We start from the raw sequence: 21,599 nt of genomic DNA, 5'->3' as shown, positions 1-21,599 counted from the left end.
GTTGGCTTTCAAAGTTGTTGGGTAGCGGGAACACTTGAGCTAATTACCAAACCTTTGAGAGAGCATAGATGTTTGTCACCACAATCCGTTGAGTTATATTCAAAGTTCGTGTACGAAAGTTCATCATCACACCCCTAACATTAGCAATAACAGTAGCCCACTTGGTTTCTAAAGTACCTATCACAGTCTTTGTCCATTTAATACCAAGGATCTTCACTTCATAAACAATGTTAAACCAGTCCTTCTGTACGATGCCGGGCCCATCGTTTAAGTTCAGTAAAGTAGTTTTCCTTGGATTGGCTTTTGCCCCTGAACCGGCGCTGTATGTGCTGAGAGCTTGAGAGATATGTTGAATGTCCTGTTCACCTCTGACTAATATCGATATGTCATCTGCGTAAACACACATTGAAAAGGTATGGATATTCACTCTGTATCCTTGTAACTTTGGTTGAAGTGTCCTAATAAATGGTTCCAGGCCTATGACGAAGAGTAACATGGAGAGGGGGCATCCCTGTCTTACTGATCTTTCTATCGGTATGGGCGTCGAGAGGAAGCCGTTAACAAGGATTCGAGATATAGAGTGGCAGTTTATCATTCGAATGTAATCGATCACTGTGTCAGGGAATTGGAAGTGCTTTAAAACGATGTAGAGGTACTGATGGCTAATACGATCAAATGCTTTATCAAGATCTATATTCAGGAGACTGAGGTGGTCACTCGGCTGAGAGGCTGTTTTCAGATGGATATCACGTAGTGTTCTTAAATTGGTCAAAATTGTACGTCCGGGAACGCTGCAACACTGTTCGGGTCCGATTATATCTATGAGGACTGTCTTCATACGACGGGATAACACTCTGGTTAGTATTTTATAATCACTGCATAGGAGAGTAATAGGCCTGAAGTCCTCCACCTGAAGGGTTCCTTTCTTTTTGGGGATGAGAACTATGATACCTTCATAGTGGGTTTTACATAGGGAACGACGTCTCAAGATAGTGCGGATAACGTCACAAAATTCTTTGCCAATAATAAACCAGTACTGTTTATAAAATTCATAAGGGACCCCGTCGATTCCTGGAGAGCGATTGGTCGGAAGATTTCTTATGACGGCTTGAATTTCATCATCAGTAATGTCCATGCCAAGCAGTTCTTTACTTGCTGGAGTAAGGTGGGCATCGCAGGACTGAAGCAAGGTATTGACTTCGTGTACATCGATAGATTCCCTGGCATAGAATTGTTGATAAAATGAGGAAATTTCTCTTCTGATGTCTTCTTGTGACGTCACCTCTCTTCCATCGGACGATCTTATTGTATGAATGTACCGGCGTTGTTGCTCTCGCTGTGTACGTGCAATATAATAGACACTTGCAACCTCATCAGGCAGTGCCGTTTGATCCTTCAGGGTTACGTTTAATTTTGTGAGCGTCCTCTGCTGTACCATCAACAGTTTATCTTTAACATCTGCAATCTCATGGTAATTTCGTTCGCCAGCGTTATTCCTCTCCTGGAGCTGTCGGAGAACCCTGTAATAGAAGTCAGCTGTATCGCGTCTCTCTTGGGCCTTTTGATACGCAATATTTTTGAAGAGTCTTCTTATCCCCGGTTTGATTAACTGGTCCCACCATTCTGCACTATCGCTATATTTACATTTCTGAAGTAACCATTTGTTCCATTGTCTTAGAAAAGCTTCCGTGCATTGATCATCCTGTAGCAGTGAGCAGTTCAGTTTCCAGTACCCTCTCCCTATATAGTATACTTTGTGTGGGAAATTTATTTTACATACAACTGCGTGGTGATTGGTGAAGCTAACGGGGATCACCTCGTAAGTGCTAGGGTGAATGAGTGTTCGGGAAACATACATACGGTCAAGGCGGGAGGAGGAGTTATACTGGATGTAGGTATAGTGGGGAAGGGGTACATGCAACTTATCCACAACATCGATCAGGTTTAATGAGGTTATGAGATCATTTAAGGCAGGGTTGGTCGCATAAGTTTGCCCCGTCGAATCTTCTGTTCGTTGAACACAATTAAAGTCCCCGGCGAGGATTGTTTTTTCTTTCATATTATGCAGGTGTTGGAGTATATCGTTCTGAAAGAAGTTCTTACGTTGAACACGGTTGTGGCTCCCTGATGGTGCATAAATATTTATTAGCGTAGTGTCATTAATGTGTCCAGATATGATCCTTCCTGAAGGGTGACTGTGCACATCTTCCAGTTTCAGGTCGTGCCGGGTAAGGAATCCTGTTCCCCTACTAGCATTGCCAATGTTGATATATTGGTTGAAGTATGAGGATATGGGTAACACAGGGAGTGCGACTTCTTGTAAAAAAGCAATGTCAATATCATTAGAACGAAGAAATCGTTCAAACACTTGAAATTTAAGGTGGCTTTGGATGACATTGATGTTTACAGTAGCGAGAGTCAGAATCTGCACCATCAGCAATATAACCAACTCCCTTGTACACAATATCCTATCAAAGGTGCGTCCCATTATCAATCTATTTACGAGCCTCTGGAGATTTGCGACGGCTTCGGGAAGTACTGCGGGGTTGTGTACGATACGGTTTAGCTCCCTCTCGAGCACTATTTTTACTGGCAGCTTTCGTTGTTAGAGTAAACGAATCTTTAGGAACTATAGGCGTGGGTGTCTTATTATCCAGATTTCCAGTAGGTAATATTCGTTGTTCTACGGCTACTAAGTCCGTCCTCAGGTCAGGTGTTAGTGTAGACTCAAGTTGCTGTACGATGTCAATATTAGGAAGTGCGACTTCAGTGTCTTTAGTGACATCTACAGGCACTAATTGGTGTTGGTGTGACGGCATCATATGGTTGGCAGGCTCATGATGAATGTCCACTGGAAGGAGTTTATGTAATTGGGGTTCATTGTCTTCTAGGACGTCCATCTGTTCCGCCCATGAGGAGGATTTCACTACGGTAGCCGCATTAACATTAAGTTTGCTATCCTCTTGTCCCTGTTCAACAGTCTGGCCTGTCACTGTGTTATGTGTGTGTCCCTCAGCGGAAGGTTCTAGTACTACTTCGTCAATATCCTGTGTATGTGAAGCTGGTTCATCTGTGTTAATGTGCTGTACGGCTGGTTCCATGGTGTTGTCTATGTCTGTGAGATCTGCATGTGAAGTATTAAGGTCTTCTAAGCTAGGAAGTGGTGGTGAACTAACGTCTCCACCATCCTCAGTAATGTTATTTATATTGCCAGTTCCGTCAGAAGCAGTCAACACAGTGCTGTATGTCGGCTGCCTGACGTTCAAAGCCGGTCGGCTTCTACGATGCGGACAATCTACTTGTAAATGTGTCGTTTCCTTACAGTAAAAACATGATTTCATTTGGCCCTCATACGTTAGGAGAATTCTACAGTCATTAACAGTTAGTTGAGTGGGTATAGGGTACTTAAGTTCAATATTGACAACACGAATGCCGTTACTCACGTCAGAAAATTCGTAGGGGTCACTCCACTTCTCGTCCCGAATGTCCTTGACCAGCCCGTAAGTTGACAGCACGCGGGCAAGCCGTTCGTTGTTTACTTCAGGTGGTAAGTTGAATACACGCACTCGCTTAGTAGAGGTGTCCGCAGCAGTAATTGTCACATTAGTTGAAAGACCAGTAGAAAGACGGAATACTTTCACACCTTCATGCCGGGATAATAAGTTTTCATATAGTACAACCGAGACTAATTTAATATACACTGCATTTTCCCCATTATGAAGTTGAATGGCTATAATTTGGTCCTTGTTAAGTTTGAGTTCTGTTCCTATCCAGCGATGAATTTCCAGTGGAGTAGGCCTATTATTCCTATCCTCAAACACACATTTAATAGTATTTTTCCGTATACTTGCCATATTAGTACTGAGGCTATTCCAAAGATGTAACGAGAACACAAGTCGCAATGACTTTCGCACTAGCTCACTGTCACCGCTTGGCTGCTTGCCGTGTTACCTCGACCGAGGTTGCGCACGAACTGCTCGCCCGGTAATATGAAGATGGATGACGATGAACGTCAACTTAAGTACCATCATTGAAATTGCGCAGCAATTTTATAATCCCTTCGTAGTTTTAAGAAAAGGGCATTGCTACCAAACTTTCAACACCATTCCGATTTTTCAGATATAGTAATAAAATTGAACGTTATAAACGTCGAATCAACTTAGCACGTACCGCCGTTGTAAATGTTTAACAAACTCGCACTATACACGATTTCTTTCATACAGTCGACTATTGCATGCAAATTGTAGAATACCAGACTCCAATGCTTCATTATCCCATCTCTACCCGGTGCTTCGCCATTATCACAATTATGTCTTGTTGATCAAGAAAGAAGGAAATTCGACTTACAATGTGAAGACCTCTCAGTATCACTCCATATTAAAAGATGCCTATAATGTACAATGAAAACTTCAACAAGAGTGATATTTCTAGTGATGCGGCCACGTACTTCTTAGCAAATGCGAATAGAGACTATTTTGAATCGCTCGGGTATTAAGCGTTTAAGAGGAACTCGTTCATCATGCAGAAGTAGGTAATCTTAGCATTCACATCACACTGTCGCGAGTACTTCATTTTAGAAACAGTCCTGTTCATGACATAAGTATTGCCGGCATAAAGGAGAGATGTCATCGATGGTATGCAAGCAAGACAACATTAAGAATTCTATTTCCTCACAAACCCAATGTTGGTGACCAGCGAAGTCTTAGCTGCATAGTGTAGGTATTCTGACTAATGTTAAAAGTAGAGAGAAAGGAACTGCTGGTTTGGGAAGGAATTTTTCCACCTTCTAATTCTCAGAAGGTTGCTATGAGCTAAATGGTACCGAAATTATTTTTACGTGCCATTCAGGACAGTCGCCTTCCATGAAAGCATTGGCATCATCTTAAAACACAGAACATTCTTACTTAGAAATAGTGAATGGTGGCGCAATTACAGATACGGCTACGAATATATTTCACGTGATTATTCCTCTCTCGCTGTTATTTTGGTTTGCTGAAGATCATAAACGCACAATCATAAACTGTACACATGAACTGACACTTATTCGAAGGGGTAATGATGCATTTACATTGTATTCGATTGTGATACGTCTGAAATAATAATATATGGTATGGGGTGGATTATGCTATGTGTTGTATGTCCGGCGCTCCCCTTCTCGCTTCGCCAGCCAGCTGCAAGCGCGCCTGTGTATCATTCTGCTAGCTTCGACGCGCAGCCCTCAGTGCGCGTGCCTGACCATCGAGTGTACTATAAATAGGAGCTCCCTGCCTGCTCACTTGCCCACTCGCCCCGGTGTCCAGCTCCAGAATACACCCTACGTCGAGCACGGAGGCTACTCCTCTTGAAAATGTGCTTCGACCAGGTGGACTGAATTTCTGGCAGTACGAGGTTTCACCTCTGGTCACCGCTCCCTTACCTGTTTCCGCTGCCTATGCCATTTTCATTCCCTAATATATGCAAGCTCCCTTAGTTTCGCTAGGTGGAATTTCTTCAATCAATTGAACTTGCTTTTTAGGAATTCAGGCACTTCAACAAACAAGGACTCTCAAAGACATTCATGTTAGTGTGCCAGATAGTTCTCGACTATCAACGTGTCAATTCACAAAGACTATCTTTTCAAGATAGAAGTGTATATAAAGACTGTAAACCTGTACATATTGTATAAAGACAAACTTTTCTCAAGATTCAATATTCCTTTTTGCTTCAAAATAAATTTCAGTTATTTGTGTAAATATCATAAAGTGAAGCAATAAAAGTTGTGTATTGTAAACTTCAACCTTGGTTACAACACTATGCATATCATCTCTGGTTCCAGTCACACGGAAGCATTACTCACTACTGAAAGTAATAAGTGACCCTACTTTGAATATCGCTTGTGGGAAGTTCACAAATTCCCTTCTTTACAGTCACCAAGCATATTTGGAAAATAAAATCCTAACCACAAAGAGAAAAACCGCGTTTTGCATTTATTGGCTTTCATACTAATGCAAACAAATGAATGATCACAGTTCCCATTTTGATCATGTTGCTACTGCCAAAATTCAATTAGATCTGAGTGATAATTTCTTTCCATGCGAGGTTTTGAATTATAACTTCACAAAAGGTGATTATGCTCATATTTATGGTGCATTCATCAAATCCTCTCTCCAATAATAGAGTAGAGGATACATTTCAACACATAATGCCTACAATGACCCGAGACAAGTCTTACGTTGGAAATATGATTATGGTTATTGATTCGTCTCAACAGGATGATACGATCATATCGCAACCGCTTGTTATCGGCATTGAATTTGAAACCCACATAGCAACACCTAATCATTAATCAATGTTTTACTTAGTGATTCACGTCCACGTCGCCACCTATACACCAATAACTAAGTAGTTTTGGAGCAGTAAACAGCATTATATGGGAATTCAGATGTCAACGATGACTTGAGAAGGAAAGGTTGATTCATCACTATCGCGAACGAAATTTTGCTTCTAGACATTCAGTGCAAGTAGGCGCCACTGAATGTTGTCGTACTAGAGTTTGATGCTCACCTAATTTATAAAGACGTCGTGTCTGTAAGCCTTCAATCACCAAACACACTGAAAGGCAAATAATATCTTCAATAATATATTTCATGCAGACATCCTAATACGCTGTATATTGTACAGTGTTTAAACGAGGGCATGGAAGAATTTTTCCCTAAATATTTCGTAGTAAACATGTCTGATAATGGCTATCCTACTACACTTTTAGAAGACCACACTGAAACGTACAGCTTAATTACAGTATAATTCATGTTAGGCCATGCATGCGTGGCTTGCGAGAAATTACATGCATCTTGCGTCACATAATGTTACTAAGCTGCACGAGCAAGGAATAAGCGGATTAAATAATTTCGAATTTTTTTCTATTCCATATATGTATCTGCTGCTTTCCATATCAGACGAACTTCCTCGTGTATTGCATTTACTGCCAGAAGAGTTTCGACCATGGTAGCAATAATATGAGTTTAGCAGAAAATATTATTCTAATGCAACACATGATGGCGAGAACATTTTTAGAAATAATCCCATGATAATGAATAAAGACTACTCGTTGTGAAAATAGGAATAAGAGAATGAGAGAGAATGACAACAAGAAAAAAGTGCTGTCTCTTATAAATAAGGTAAATTGAACATTGAAATATATATTCCTTCCCTATTCCAAAGTTTAATTGGTCTAATCTCTTTGAATTTGAAGAAACATATTAAGAGAGAGACAAAGACCCGCTTCGCACGCATTCGCACGCCGGTAGTTAACATGAGGCTGACGTCATGCAAATGTACCATTCTGTTCAGTTATTAACAAATGATATTTAACGCCGAAATAATATTGCGCAACATGACGCCAACTGGAAGGGCGTCATGCCATATAGAACGCGGGAACTTAGAGTGATTCCCTAGGCGATGCATGAGTGAGACAGAATATGTGGAAGGGAGAAAGAGAGATAAGAATTTGTTTGGGGAAGTACCATGCCAACCTAACAACAATCTTAAGCGAGAGCAGTCAGGTTCACCACATCACGGGAATTGAGTGATATCACCTCTACCTGAAGGTTTTCCAGGATAATGAAAGGATAGAAACTATATGTAGAATTTTACGAAACCAACGATACGTGTAATGCTGTTAATAAATAATCAGATTAATAACTACGTGGCCAGCCGCGGACCGTGGGAAACTGTTTAGTGGCTGCATACCAATCTCAAGTTGTTTTCAGGGGCATCCCCGGGCGTCGCGTGGGTTTCTGCCTCCTATAAGAGCTGAAAGATGTGGAAGGAGGTTATTCTTTCGACGATAAGATCGCTGCCCGTGCGTGTCGCGTGACTGCTTGTATTTACGCCAGAAACCTTTGTTTAGGACAAAGACTGTGCATACTAAGTGTAGTGGCGATAACGTAGATTCAGTGGATCAGAGATCTATAAACTTTCCAGCAGTAATTCAAGTGTACGATAATATTTAGTCGCTTTGCAGTGATATCGCGAGTGCCTAATTAATTGACGCTAAAGAATGCCGTATTTATAGACTTCATTATGAAGCGGTGAGGGTGAAGTTGGTGAAGTGCAAAGGAAGTACCAATAATAATAAGCTAGAGCAGTCGGTATTATTCCTCTTAGACTTAGAAGACTAGATCAGAGGAGCAGGAAATAGTAAATTGCCACGAATGACTCAGTGTTGGTTTCAGTTTTGAGGTTACAGATAGCCAGTACTGATTCCCATTTCAAAAAGGGAATAAAATGTATCGCGAGACGGTGTGCTGTGAATAAAGTAGATATTTCATTCTAGTAAAGACCTGCGCCGTGTCCAAGAGACGAGTGTTACGACCTTCCGGCCACAACCCCAAGAAGACGACCGACGAGCCATCCATACAGAAGAAGACGTCATGAACGAGCTACACATGGAGACTGGACCTAGAGGATCGACCCAGGACCATACTACAACCATGATGGCTTAAGCAGGCGATTCAACCCGGAAGCAGAAGAAGAGGTCTCCAAAATGATAGATAAGTGAACCATATTTACAGTAAGCATGTGTTAAGATCGGGGGTTGTTGCGCAGAAATACAGTAGTTAAATTTATAAATAATTGGTAGATGATGTGATTATAGCCTATCAGGCCATTCGTTAAGATGATTTTATAATATTAATGTGTAAAGCATATATATATATTTATGCTGCAACAATGGTTGAAATTAGGTTACATGATAGGAAGAAGAGTGCCTAGTATTACGGGAGTTTGTTTGCGTACATTAGATTAGTATATTCCTTAGGATCTGTATAACATTTTCTTGTAAATGAGAGTTACTCAGTGTAGTTTATCGTTTCTCTCTATTGGGTAGGATAGAGGGATCTGCGCAACGTAAGTGTCGTCAAAGGAAAGTTCTGATAATTTAATACGGTGTCTAAGTAGGAATAAAATGTTAGTTAAATTTATGTCGGGATCTGCTTGTGGTTATTGCATGGTTTCCAGTGATTTGGGTGAGGCGGCATATGAACTGTAGCAACGTCGTAACAGTAAGATTATCTGAATTTCCGACAGAGCTTTTCACTGTGCACTTGACTTGAACCAGGGACTCAAGGAAGAGATGTTGCGCTGTATGAAAGATGCGCCCTAGCGTTCACTATGAACTGGTACGTTAGAGTACCCTGATTTAATGAGATAGGCCCTAGATGCGGCCAGGCGATTGAGCTTTTTTTGTATTTGTGAAAGTAAGTGATCCCTTGTGTTGGAAATGGCCGAAGAAGCCGATATGCCCGCTTGTAAGAGTGGAAGAATGAGAGTCCTTGTCACGCCAAGTTCGCATCAGCTGAGAGGAACTGGGTCGAAGAGGTGTGTTTGTTTACTGTTTTTTTCTGCTAGCCAGGGAGAGATCCACACCCCACTCAGCAGGTCAAAGACACGACCGACACCCGTTTAAAAGGGAGTTTTCGTCTTGTATGTCTGCATGCGAATTGTTAGTTTTGTTCTGCTTCTCTTGTGTTTTTTATTCCAGATGATTAATGTGATGTCTATTGTTGGCATCCGTGTGGATGTTTATTTGTATGGTAGGGTATTCCCCTTCAGGCAGAGAAGCATTTGATAGTGATGTTTCTTTGATTTGTCTTTTTGCTTTTCTCTTTTAGGTTACGTGTTAATATTGTCATGAATTATACATAGGACATCTTGACTATAAGGAATTGGTTGTATTTGTATATCTTGTAAATATAATGATCGCTTAGTGGACCTGAGTTCGCATCCATATATATATATTTCTATGCGGGATAGGGAGAGATATGCCAGTAGTAGTAGATCCGAACTTGCTATTTGTGTGTGTACCCCCCAATTTGTGCGGGGACCCTTTTTCAATGGCTTTATTTCTGCGGGACAGTCCTGATCTTACCATCATGTCTTTTCATTTTATAGGTCTATTGGTGCTGTTCCGTGTAGGGGACACGTTCCTTTTTTTCTTTGGGTTCACTGATCTACGCCTCCGCGCAGAATCATCACGCTATTTTATGTTGTCTTTGGAAATTATAGATGTAAGCCTTTATGGCATTTTTTCTTGCACTACGAGTGCTATCTATTGTAAAGAAAAACTGATTATGAACACAGAAACTTATGCTTTGTAAAATTATATATTTAAAATGCAACTGAGATCCTCATTTCGTAATTTAAAAGAAATATAGTATATTTTCCTAACCCCATACTCTCGTCACGAGAATCCAGTAATCGACCGTCTGCCGACTGCAGCTAGGCTGGTGCATTTATTTAGTAACAGGTAAGCAGGCAAGTTCGATTAGGCATTTTGTTTATGCCCTGTAGGGTATAATACGTTCTATTTGTACGCAGTCTTTGCACGTACGTATTTCGGTTGAGATCATTTCACATTGCTGCAGAGAGTGTGCGCGTGCAATTTTATCCTGTTCACATTGTAACGGTTCAAATCCCGTTACAAGGTGATATCTGTATTTTTATTATTATTATTATTATTATTATTTCTTCTGTGATATTATTATTATTATTATTATTATTATTATTATTATTATTATTATTATTATTATTATTATTATTTCATCTGTGAGATTAATATTATTGTGTTATAATTATTATTCAATTCAATTCTACAATGCTCGTTGCTTGCATGATTGTAGTTAAATGTATGCACGTATACGTGTGTGTAGATTAACACTAAATACATGTACAGCAGGAATTGCTATATATCAGATGTTGGATGTGACATTGCTACATTGTGCAATATTGGTGGCGTTTCTGCTAAGTCATGGCTACGTCATTGTGAGGATTTAGCGCTGAGCTCAGTTTCTTTGAGTTTCCTAGGGAGCCCCGGGCTATTTCACCATTGTATGTAACATTTGTCGCGAGGTGGGAGTAGATAATAGTTATTTATGGAGATTACGTAGGTGCGTCAACCTAACGTCTATAAAAGGTGGCTGCATATGGTATCGTCAGTCATTATTCTACTGGAAGGAGAGGCCACAGTTGGCCATTAAGGGAACGAGATGGAGTGGCCTCAGTCATTCAACGGGAGTCATTAGTAAAACGGAAGCTGAACAGTGAAGAAGTCATTATTCAATTGGAAGCAGAGTCCGAGCTGGAGAGGACTCAGTGAGCCATTGGTCTTTGGTCATTGAGAGAGTGAGGCTACAGTTGGTCGGTCTCTTAGTTGAAGATACGGACGTGAAGGCTTACCACGAAATCATAGAAGGATAGACTTGCAATGAGGTCATACAGTGCAGACTTACCAACATGTCATATAATATGGAGAAGAAGCAGTCACAAGGATGCATCACCAAGTTAGGCGTGACACATCTACAGTAAACACCAGCTCTAAGGAATACGTCGTAATTACACTCAAAGTGTTGAAGGTAAAGTCAAGTGAACCGGTGAGGGATATATTTCGTGTATAATTGTTAGATGTCCAGTCAAGAAGAATTCAAATTCATGCCTAGTTTCTTTCAGTTGCAATGTCATAATTTTCATATTCTCGTCTGTCTTATCTCAGCAAGACTTACTATTTTTTCTTATTATTTCAAGAATATATATTTTGTTCTACCAAATTAAATTTTCGTTACATTTTTAATGACAGAATTAGATAAGCTCAAATTAAATGGGCGAACCGAACGTCAATCTTCTTTTCCCAGAACGTAGATGGTATGTTGTCAAAAGTAAGCTCATTACCCCACACCCTAGAGATATTCAAGATTCTCATTCTATTATTGCTGCACTGAGTTGTAGCTGGCACCCATCAAATAACGTATGTGTAAGTAAGCAGCTAACAAGTAACTGTGAGTAGAAGGTTCGACGATTGTGTATTTTATTTAATGAATATTAATTTTCAGATTTTTCGATATAAATTCAGATTAGTATGTTTTCAAGTAAGTAAACGAGTAAGGAACATCTCAACATACATTCTTCGAATGATTGTGCCTACTATATCTCTAAACTTACATCTGGCTGCACAAGCCACATCCTGTTCCCATAAGCACATTCTTTCGTGAACGCAACGCAAATTATCCGGTGAGGTATATATGAGTGTGACATACCGCACAGGAAAACTTACGTTCTTTCTGCTGCTGCTGAGCTCGATCTTTCGTTTCTCCTCAACAAGCTGTGTCTAGGGTAAGTTGCGGTGATGACATTAAAAACCTTTTTGGTCACAAACGACACCACGATCGGTGAATATTTATCTTGTTACTGTAGTTTAACAACGAAGATAACCTATCCAGTAGAATTTAAGAGTAAAGTTATTGAGCGCTTTCTTTCTTACCAATAAAGCAAAGTTCTGCACAGTCAAGAAATCATTCTTCATATCCGGTGTATAAATCTATGACGTGATTCCAAGCTCCACGACGACGCCATCCATATATTTACTGAATGTACTCTCTGTATTCAATAAAGTTGTCCAAGTTTTTTCTAAAGATTCAGCCACGTTTTCTTGCTAACCATATTTCATCACGTGGTTCAGAACGCACTACAGTAGGTCTCGTCTGTAACGAAGATTTTGTAGTTCTGTACTCGTAGTTTCTCATTCATCTTGTCTGGATACAGTATCGGTCACAGATTACATTAGCACTGGTTTTCTGTTAAGTTTTTGATCGGAATCCCAAGCTCTAACTACTTTCAAAAGCGTAGTGAACCGTGCGAGTTGTTCATGCGGTTAGAGGTGCGCAGCTTTGAGCTTGCATCCGGGAGGTAGTCGGTTCGAACCTCACTATTGGCAACCCTGAAGGCGGTTTTCCGTGGTTTCCCATTTTCACACCTGGCAAATGCTGGGGCTGTACCTTAATTAAGGCCACGGAAGCTTCCTTCCCACTCTTAGCCCTTTCCTATCCCATCGTCGCCGTAAGACCTTTCTGCGTCGTTGCAATGTAAAGCAACTACCAAAAAATAGCGTAATAATTGACATATCAGGGAAATCCGCCATATTTTCTAAGAGTTTCAGGCGGAGACATCTAACTGTGGGGAATACCTTATTCATGTAAAAATCGTGTATATTTCTTTGTAATGTGCCAATGTAAAATAATCGAGTTGGATTCCAGACGCCCTGGCTTTACGTTCTGCTTCTTCCTTGACTGGGATGACATATTTCCATCATTCTCTTTTGAAATGGCTCCTACTCATTTCACTGACGACAGGGATAATGCAAGGCAATCTGTATCTTCATATAAATAACGTGTAGGGATGGCCAAGTATGCTGCCTCTTGCCATCGGTTTATTCTCATAGGTAGAGAACACAGACGCATTTGATGTTACACAGGTCGACGATACTGCCGAATTTGGTTACATTTAGAAGCGATCTCGTAAACTCTGAACATATTCATGATACAAACAAAGACTTTTCGTATTGCCACACAAATGGAACCACCCAACAGGTCTTCCCCAAAGCTCTTAACTACGCTGTACAACAAAGAGCGATAAACTCTACACTACCGAACGCTATAATAATAATGGTGTATGACTTCCTATTGATTGGCATGTCGTCGATGAGCAGGTTCATTTTCTTGCAGGGTTGTTTTTCTCCTGTCAGTGCCGTATGCTGTAGTTACGTCCACCACATGCACAACATAGGATTACAGTTGCTTTAGGAATCCAGCATCCGACGACACACACGCAAACACAGCACAGGCGCACAGTGCAGCCCAGCAAGTGAGTACCTCGTTGAGAGCCAACCCCGACCGCCTGAACTGGTAACCCAGACTGCCAGTTTACCACTCGCAAAGCGAAGACTCGTCGGTACCGATTCGCCGCCGCCTAGCAAGTAGGCCACCTGCCACGGATTTTCAGTGTGGTCCGACCTTTTGGACACACTCCACCCAACGGCCGGAGCTGGTAACCCAGATTGCCAGCTCACTGGCCGCCAAGTGAAGACTCGCCGGTACCGACTCCCCGCCGCCTAGTAAGTAGGCCACCTGCCACGGATTTCCAGCGCGGTCCGACCTTTTGGATACACCCCATCAGGACTGTCTCTAGGGCTATTAAATCTAAATTCCGGAGAAACTTACACCTACACACACACTCAAAGCCAACTACACCCACACCCATGCCACCACCACTTCTCAACACCACCCCCAACAATAACCAAGCAAATAATCTATTATTACTTCTCCTCAACCTTCTTCAACTCCAATCCCAACCGAACCCAGGGTCCCCTCGGTGGACCGACTAGCCGGGACCCTGGAGAACCTAATCAACATATAGCCCCCCACCATACCCTAACAAATCCCCGCCAAGACCACCAAGAAATCCTCACTTCCGCAAACCAAGACACAACCAATAATGATGCCTTCTACAATTGGATGAAGCACTGGTTCTCGGGAACGAGGCACGGTGCACCGCCAAACATGCTGCCAAACAACAATGCTGTTTTTCAAAATTCACGTAACATCTGCTGAAATTTAATTAATTATATTAAATTAAGCGCCAAATATATGGTATGAGCTAATTGCTACATCCAAGCAATAAGTAGTTAGTTGGCGCTAAACGGAGAACCGTAAAGCGCCAACACATGCCATCTTTCTAAATAAAAAGTGCCAGTCAAAGCATTGGACGATACGTATTCTATCCTTTAGTCAAAATTTCGCAAAATTAATTAACAATAATTATAAATTCGAACCGCAAATTATCTACAAGCCATTAACTAAGCACTTCACAACTTTTTACCCGTTAAAGTAACTACTATGAATAATGACCGACAGAGGAGCGCTAAAGCGCACCGGTATCCCTCCCTGCCACACATTCTCAGCCCAGCGCTCGTACGGAGCACATCTAGGAGAGCCAAGTACCGACAGCCAAGACTCTTGCTCCCAGTTTGCAAGCTTCATCGCCGTCACCTGCTAGACCTTCGGTGAGCCTCTTGCTCACAAGATACAAGCTTCCCACCAAGCAGCTATCGCCAGCCAGCGAGCCCCTTAAAACTGGCCACCTGCAACAGCCCTTTTGAAATCCAACAATCGCTAACTGCCTACTAAGAATTGAGGCAGTACCAAACAGCCTGTAAACCCAGTTTCCGCAGGCCAAGCAATTTGTCAGAGCCCTCAGTGTGGTCATTGGTTCGGAACTTGTACCGTTGCGACACGGTAAAACTACACCTGCTCCGACTGTGTCCACTGAGCGAGTGCCAACCACGCCGGTCTTCAACAGAGTTTGACCTAACTAGTGCTTCACCTTACCTACTCCTCGTACACTTTTACTCACCATGAGCCAACCGCCAAGTTGGCAAGATCAGTTAGCAGCCAACCTGCAAACCTGGCAACAAACCTGGCAAGCAGAAGTGTCAACCTTCCTTGAATCATCACTCGGCACACTAAAACAGCTCACCCCTACACCACCACCCCCGTCAACGCCTCAATCTACTACCAGCTCACTCTGCCACCACTCACCGCCCTATACCCCCGCCTCCCCACAATACTCCCCCTCTCAACCACTCATTCAATCCACCCCACCTGAAGCAGACGACAGCGGCAGCTCGGAAGAAGAAGAAACAGCAGACAACAACAAAGAAGTCGACTATTCAGTCCCACTCTTCTGTGTTCGCGGGAACACCACCTTCCCAGTCTCTCCGAAGTGCATAGTGATCATCTTCAACCTCAGAAACCCTAACCCGGTCCCAAAGACCAGGAAAACTATCATCAGCACTCTTATGCCTATCTTCGACGAGCACATTGCTGTTATTCAGGAATCTCATAACAACTTGTTATTGGTCACCCCTCAACGTAATACATCAGTACGCCATATTCTCAGAGCACTGGAGCACACAAATATCCCCACCCTATTATCATCAACCCCATGAATAATGACATAAATCAGCATGTCATCTTACCACCTGAAACTACTGACCAATAAACTCAAACTTATGCCACCACCATATCTCAAATCAAATCACCAATTGATACAGCAACGCTACCAAGAACATCAAGCATGTCAAGACAACTCAAGATGCAACCCGTCAACCAACCGCTGCCGGGAAGAAGCTGAACTCAAGACAAACCCAAACCAACCCTCCCCTTCATACCATAAGTACTACCTCTCAAACCACTCCATCCACCCAGCAGCAAGAATCGCAAACAACTCCAGATACACAAGACAAATCACTGCAAATCCTCCCCATTGCAACCGATATCCACACTCAAACCATACCCATCCCTCCACCTCCCGCCCCTCACTCTATCAATAAATCAAATCAATTAATCAACGCCACCACCCAGTCACCACCTTCACGAACCTCAAACCAAGACAATCCTCTCACACAGGAAAAACAACCAAAACAGACCAGAAACCCAAAGCAGGCTCCTCTTCCAACACCACATCTCAAAACCAAATCACAACCTCGCCGACCACACTCCTCTTTGGCGATCCTCTGTTACAACTGCCTTAAACTAAATCACCATGCCGCCAGGTGCAAAAATGGTACCCGCTGCAATAGGTGTGGTGGCCCTCACTACTACTCCAAATCCAAGGTACTACGGGACCAGGCGACCTGCGCAAATTGCCATGGCAATCACGCACCATCGTTCCCTGGTTGCCCATATTTCAAGAAGGCAATTAAACAGAAACAGTACAATAATACTCTACATAAACAACAGACAGCAACATACATACAACCCAACTTACCCCAGCCTCTTCTCACCAGCCCCACCCCTCCTCTCAACACGCCCAGCAATGACCTCCTACTTTTCATCCTCAGCATACTCCAACACCAACTCCAATCAAATTCAGGGCCTCCTCGGTGGATTGAGTAGCCGAGACCCTGAAGAACCAAATCAGAACCCCCCTCCCCCGCCAAGTAAACCAAAACCCGCCAAGTTACGTTCTCACTTCCTCACTGCATTCGCCTTGAAAAAACACCTAATAAGATGTAGCACTGGTACTCGGAGACGAGGTGGTGCTGCCTATTAACGATGCTTTTCACACAACATACGTCATACTTATTTAAATTTATAAAATAAGCGCCGCAATTTTTTCGCGATGCAGCCGTTTCAACTCCCACGCAACATCAGGCGTGGTCAGCTACCACAGGAAATATCCTGCTGTACTACCACATCGCACACACTAAAATTACTGTGTCAGCCATATCACTGAATGCACATGCATACCCTGGCCACATTTAGCATGTGATTTAATAACACACAACTTTACATTATACTGAGTTGCAAATCATACTTTAAAACACATTATATTGAAACATTCTTAAAAAAACACGCATACATGACCGACAGAGGAGCGCCAGGATGGCACCGGTATCGGTACCCTCATACCACCCATCTCTTAGGAGGTGGGTTTCACATACAGACCACCAGAGCGCTCCCTACCGCACACACCCAAGCGCTCGTACTGAGCAGACCTACCAGAACCAAGCACCGGCAATCAGTAGACTAACTCCCTGAACGCTAGCCTCGTCGCCGTTACCTGCGAGATCTACGGTACGACAGTACCCGCCAAGCTCCAGAACCCATCTACCAGCGAGCCCCTAGCTCGCCAAGAATAGGCCACCTGCAACACAGCCTATTCAAACGCAACAATCACCAACTGACACCAGAACTCACCACCGCCTGCCAGCCTAGCTCATAGCAGGCACAAAGCAAATCGTCAGAGCCCTCAGTGTGGTCAATGGTTCGAAGCTTGTCCCGTTGTGACACGGTAAAACTAAACCTGCTTCGACCGTGCCCACTGAGCGAGCACCTACCAGCGCCCCGGTCCTCTTATTGAGTTTGACCGTTCCAGTGTTTTTAAAAACACACAAGGACCCCTCCCCCACCCTGTCGGGACCACCGTGGTGGACAGAATAGCCAGGACACCAACATCCCCGTCATAAACATGTCCTCAAACTACCGAGATCCCAACTCCCCCTTCCATCGCCCATTAGAAATCCTAACCGATGCACCCGACACCAAATGCTATCCCTTCAGCGTTCCTCTGCAATGGAATCCATACCTGAACCCCAAGCAAAGACTAAAAGCACGCCACCATCACCGTAGGGTTGCACTTACAGCCATCAACCCAGTCAGACATCACATCCAATTCCCGCACGAACTACATAACAGATTTATTCTCATTTTTCCACATGATTCAGAGCAAAGCTATGATGAAATTAACGACCAGATTGAAATTAGCAATATCGGTTATAAAATTTGTGCAGACAACTCAGAACTTTGTGCACAGAAGACAGACAACACAGATGACACCCAAACAGGACATGCAACCACCTAAACCACACCTGGCATAAAACACACAGTTGCACAAACCAACCCCACACCACGCACATTCACTAAATTTTCACAAACTCACAAAAACACCAAACATCAACCAACACAGACAGAAGGCATATGTCTATCACATACAGACACACCCCTCACTTCCCCCCTCTCCCCTCAACTAGTGACCAAACCCGGGACTGAGACCCCATTATTCTCACAATCGGGCAAGAAAACGCAATCCTCACAAGCAGCAGCCGAGCCCGGGACTGAGATCCCATCAGACTCACAACCGGGCACGGTCACACAACACAACTACACTCAGCCTGTGAGCATGTGCAACAAACCTTTTCCAAAGTCCAAGAAGCCACCAACACGACACACTCAACCAACAGAGATTCGAACCCGCATCCCTCCCGCCCAACGCTAATCACACAGTGTTTTAATTGCCTTCAGCTAAACCACTCTGCAGCTACGTGCTCTGAGTCTACCCGCTGCAACAGATGTGGCGGTCCTCACCGTACACTGATTGCACGGTGCCACGGGACCAGGCAAGGTGCGCGAACTGCCGTGGCAGCCACGCCGCCTCATTTCCCGGTTACCCATTCTTAAAAAAGGCAATTAAAGACCATTGCAGACGTGAACAACACATACACGCACACACTAAACCTCCCCCATTACTAAGCCTCAACATTCCGCCCTCCTCGAACCTCGGTCCTCTCACCCACGGGTACACCACTCAGCCCAGTCAAGACACCTCTGTCCTACTAAATTTACTCCTTCTTAAACTACTATCGGCCCAAAACCAGGAACCCTATCCAGCCATGCCAACTAGACAACTGATTCTCACCTAAATTAACCCCCTAGCTCTACCAACACCCCCCTCCCCACCAAGTCACCATGTAAGTCCTCACTTCCTTAAAACTTACAACATCCAGCCACAAAAGCACTGGAACACACGGAAACCAAGGCGTGAGCACCGTAAAATTAACTGCCAATACAACTATGTTGTAAAAACAACCCAACATCTGCATTAAATTTATCCTAGATAAATTAGCGCAATATATACGGCATAGCATTTGCATATCCAAAAGCAATATCTGCACGGTCGATACATGAAGGACTACCACGTGTACACGACCATATGCCATATTCCACTAAAATATTTGTGTCACCAATATCGGGAGAGTAAAGTTTGAGCTCCTAGTCAAATACCATATATTTAAAATTTCTCAACACGCATTCTACCGCAAAAATTAATCAACACTCCACTAATTTACTCATCATTATTATTTTGAACCCTCAAAATTAAATATATTAAATAATGACCGACAGAAGAGCGCTAAAGCGCACTGGTATCGGTAGCTCACAAACCACCTATCCCTCCGGAGGTAGGTGGCTCATACGGATGACCAGGGTCGCTCCCTGCCAGTCTCCTCTGCCATGCCGACGCTAGCACACGCTAGCCTCGCCAGCCAAGAAGACTACAGCTACCACCAAGGGTAGCCCCAGAGCATTTGTCAGTCAGCTTGGTATGCTGAGCTCGTGCGTTGCCCGTTGCATAATCCACTTAAAAACTAGCCTGACACGACTCCGGAAACAAGTTGAAAATTAATAGTCCGGTCCGCCAGTGCGTTTGACCTTCAGTATTTCTTCCGCACCCATCCCTACCCCCACCCAACCAAACTTAACCAAGTGAAATTCCACAATGCCCCAAAAATCAAGATCCCGGAACAAGCCCGGTGGGTCGAGTGGCCTGGTACCTGTTCCCCACCCAGCCAAAGACTACCAAACACGCAGCAGCAAGACCACAATTTAGAATATCCATACACATATATTCGAAATAATTCACCATTCCCAGTATCGCCATGGTCCAAAGTACTCATTATCCCCCTCAGCGTTGAAGGACCAGTACCCCTAAATCGTTACATCATCCTCAGTGCCAATTAAGATCTCATCCAAACATACATCGCCGTAATTAAAGAAACCCATAACAACCTACTATTGATCACTCTGCTCCAAGATTACCACTACGAAGATTTTGCAGACAGAATACCGGCACTCGACGACATACCCGCACCAGTATGCTTTCATCCCTCAGTTACCTACCTAACCCATAAGCCGGAAGACTACCTTCAAGTAGGAGAGGAAGACAACTCAGAAGACTCATGCGAGGAAGAAGAAACATCGGAGGAAGAGACCACACACTGTGAATGCGGCTCCCAAACCACACCTCAAACAGCAGAACAGGAAATTCAAACTGACCCTGGTTTCCATATCACGCCTCAAACTGCAGAACAGGAAATCCAAACCGACCCCCTACTTGAACCCACAGAACCAATACAAACTGACAATCCACATCCAGGTAATTCCCATACCTCACCAATAGCCCCACGAACTCCATCAACCCAGACTCGAACTCGTACTGCACAAAAGAAGCCTCAAATTCACTCACTGCTCTTTATGTGCGTCAAATGTCTACAGCTAAACCATTATGCCGCAAATTGCAAAAATCGAACCCGCTGCTAACCGTTGCGGTGATCATCACCACTACTCCGTCTGCCCAGTTCTCTGAGACCACCCCAAATGTGCAAACTGCAGCGACAATCGCGCCGCTTCTTACCCAGGTTGCCCTTTCTTCAAAAAAGCTATTAAAGCTCATCATATAGCCAGCAAACACCTCCGACAACCGCAACCAACAAACCTGCATATTCCCCCACTCCTGGTTCTCAATATAAATCCCACTCCTGTGTACAACCAAAGTCGCACATCACCACCCAACCCCAGCACACAACTTCTCAGAAATCTATTCTTCCTACTAGCAAATACCACATAAACCAAGCAATACCCCCCAAAACCAGCCCTCCCCAAATCCAGTGATACTGCATGCCCCAACACTTTACGTTGCATCCCACATTACCTCCACCTCCCGAAGCACCGACAAATCTCCTTAACGAAGTCTCAAATTGAAACCACCACCACATTTCCATCGCTCCATTTTCGTCTCTCCTTACCCTTCGAAGTACTGGAATTATTTACCAAAATTATACCAACAGTCTGCGCCCTAAGAGCCCCATGTCAAGTTGACATAAAGGACCCAATGAGGTCGGGGATCTCAATGAAATCCACAGCTGTCTCCTGAACGAGGACATGGACTCGGCTAATCTCTCCAGAGACGATCTTCTGAATCACTTGGGTTAAAACACATTTTGCGTGCTAGAGATGCAATAAAAGGCTTTATCCCAATATTTTCGTGCATTTTGAAAGGATAGAAAAGTTTTTTTTTAATGGGGATCGCCGACGAAGAGACTTCAAATAATAATAATAATGATAATAATAATTGTTATGGAAATATCGTGGAACGGAAAGGTGTAAGAAGATGCC

Source organism: Anabrus simplex, chromosome 2 (assembly GCF_040414725.1).
Source record: "Anabrus simplex isolate iqAnaSimp1 chromosome 2, ASM4041472v1, whole genome shotgun sequence".
NCBI lineage: Eukaryota > Metazoa > Arthropoda > Insecta > Orthoptera > Tettigoniidae > Anabrus > Anabrus simplex.
Note: the sequence above shows the minus strand (reverse complement) of the source record.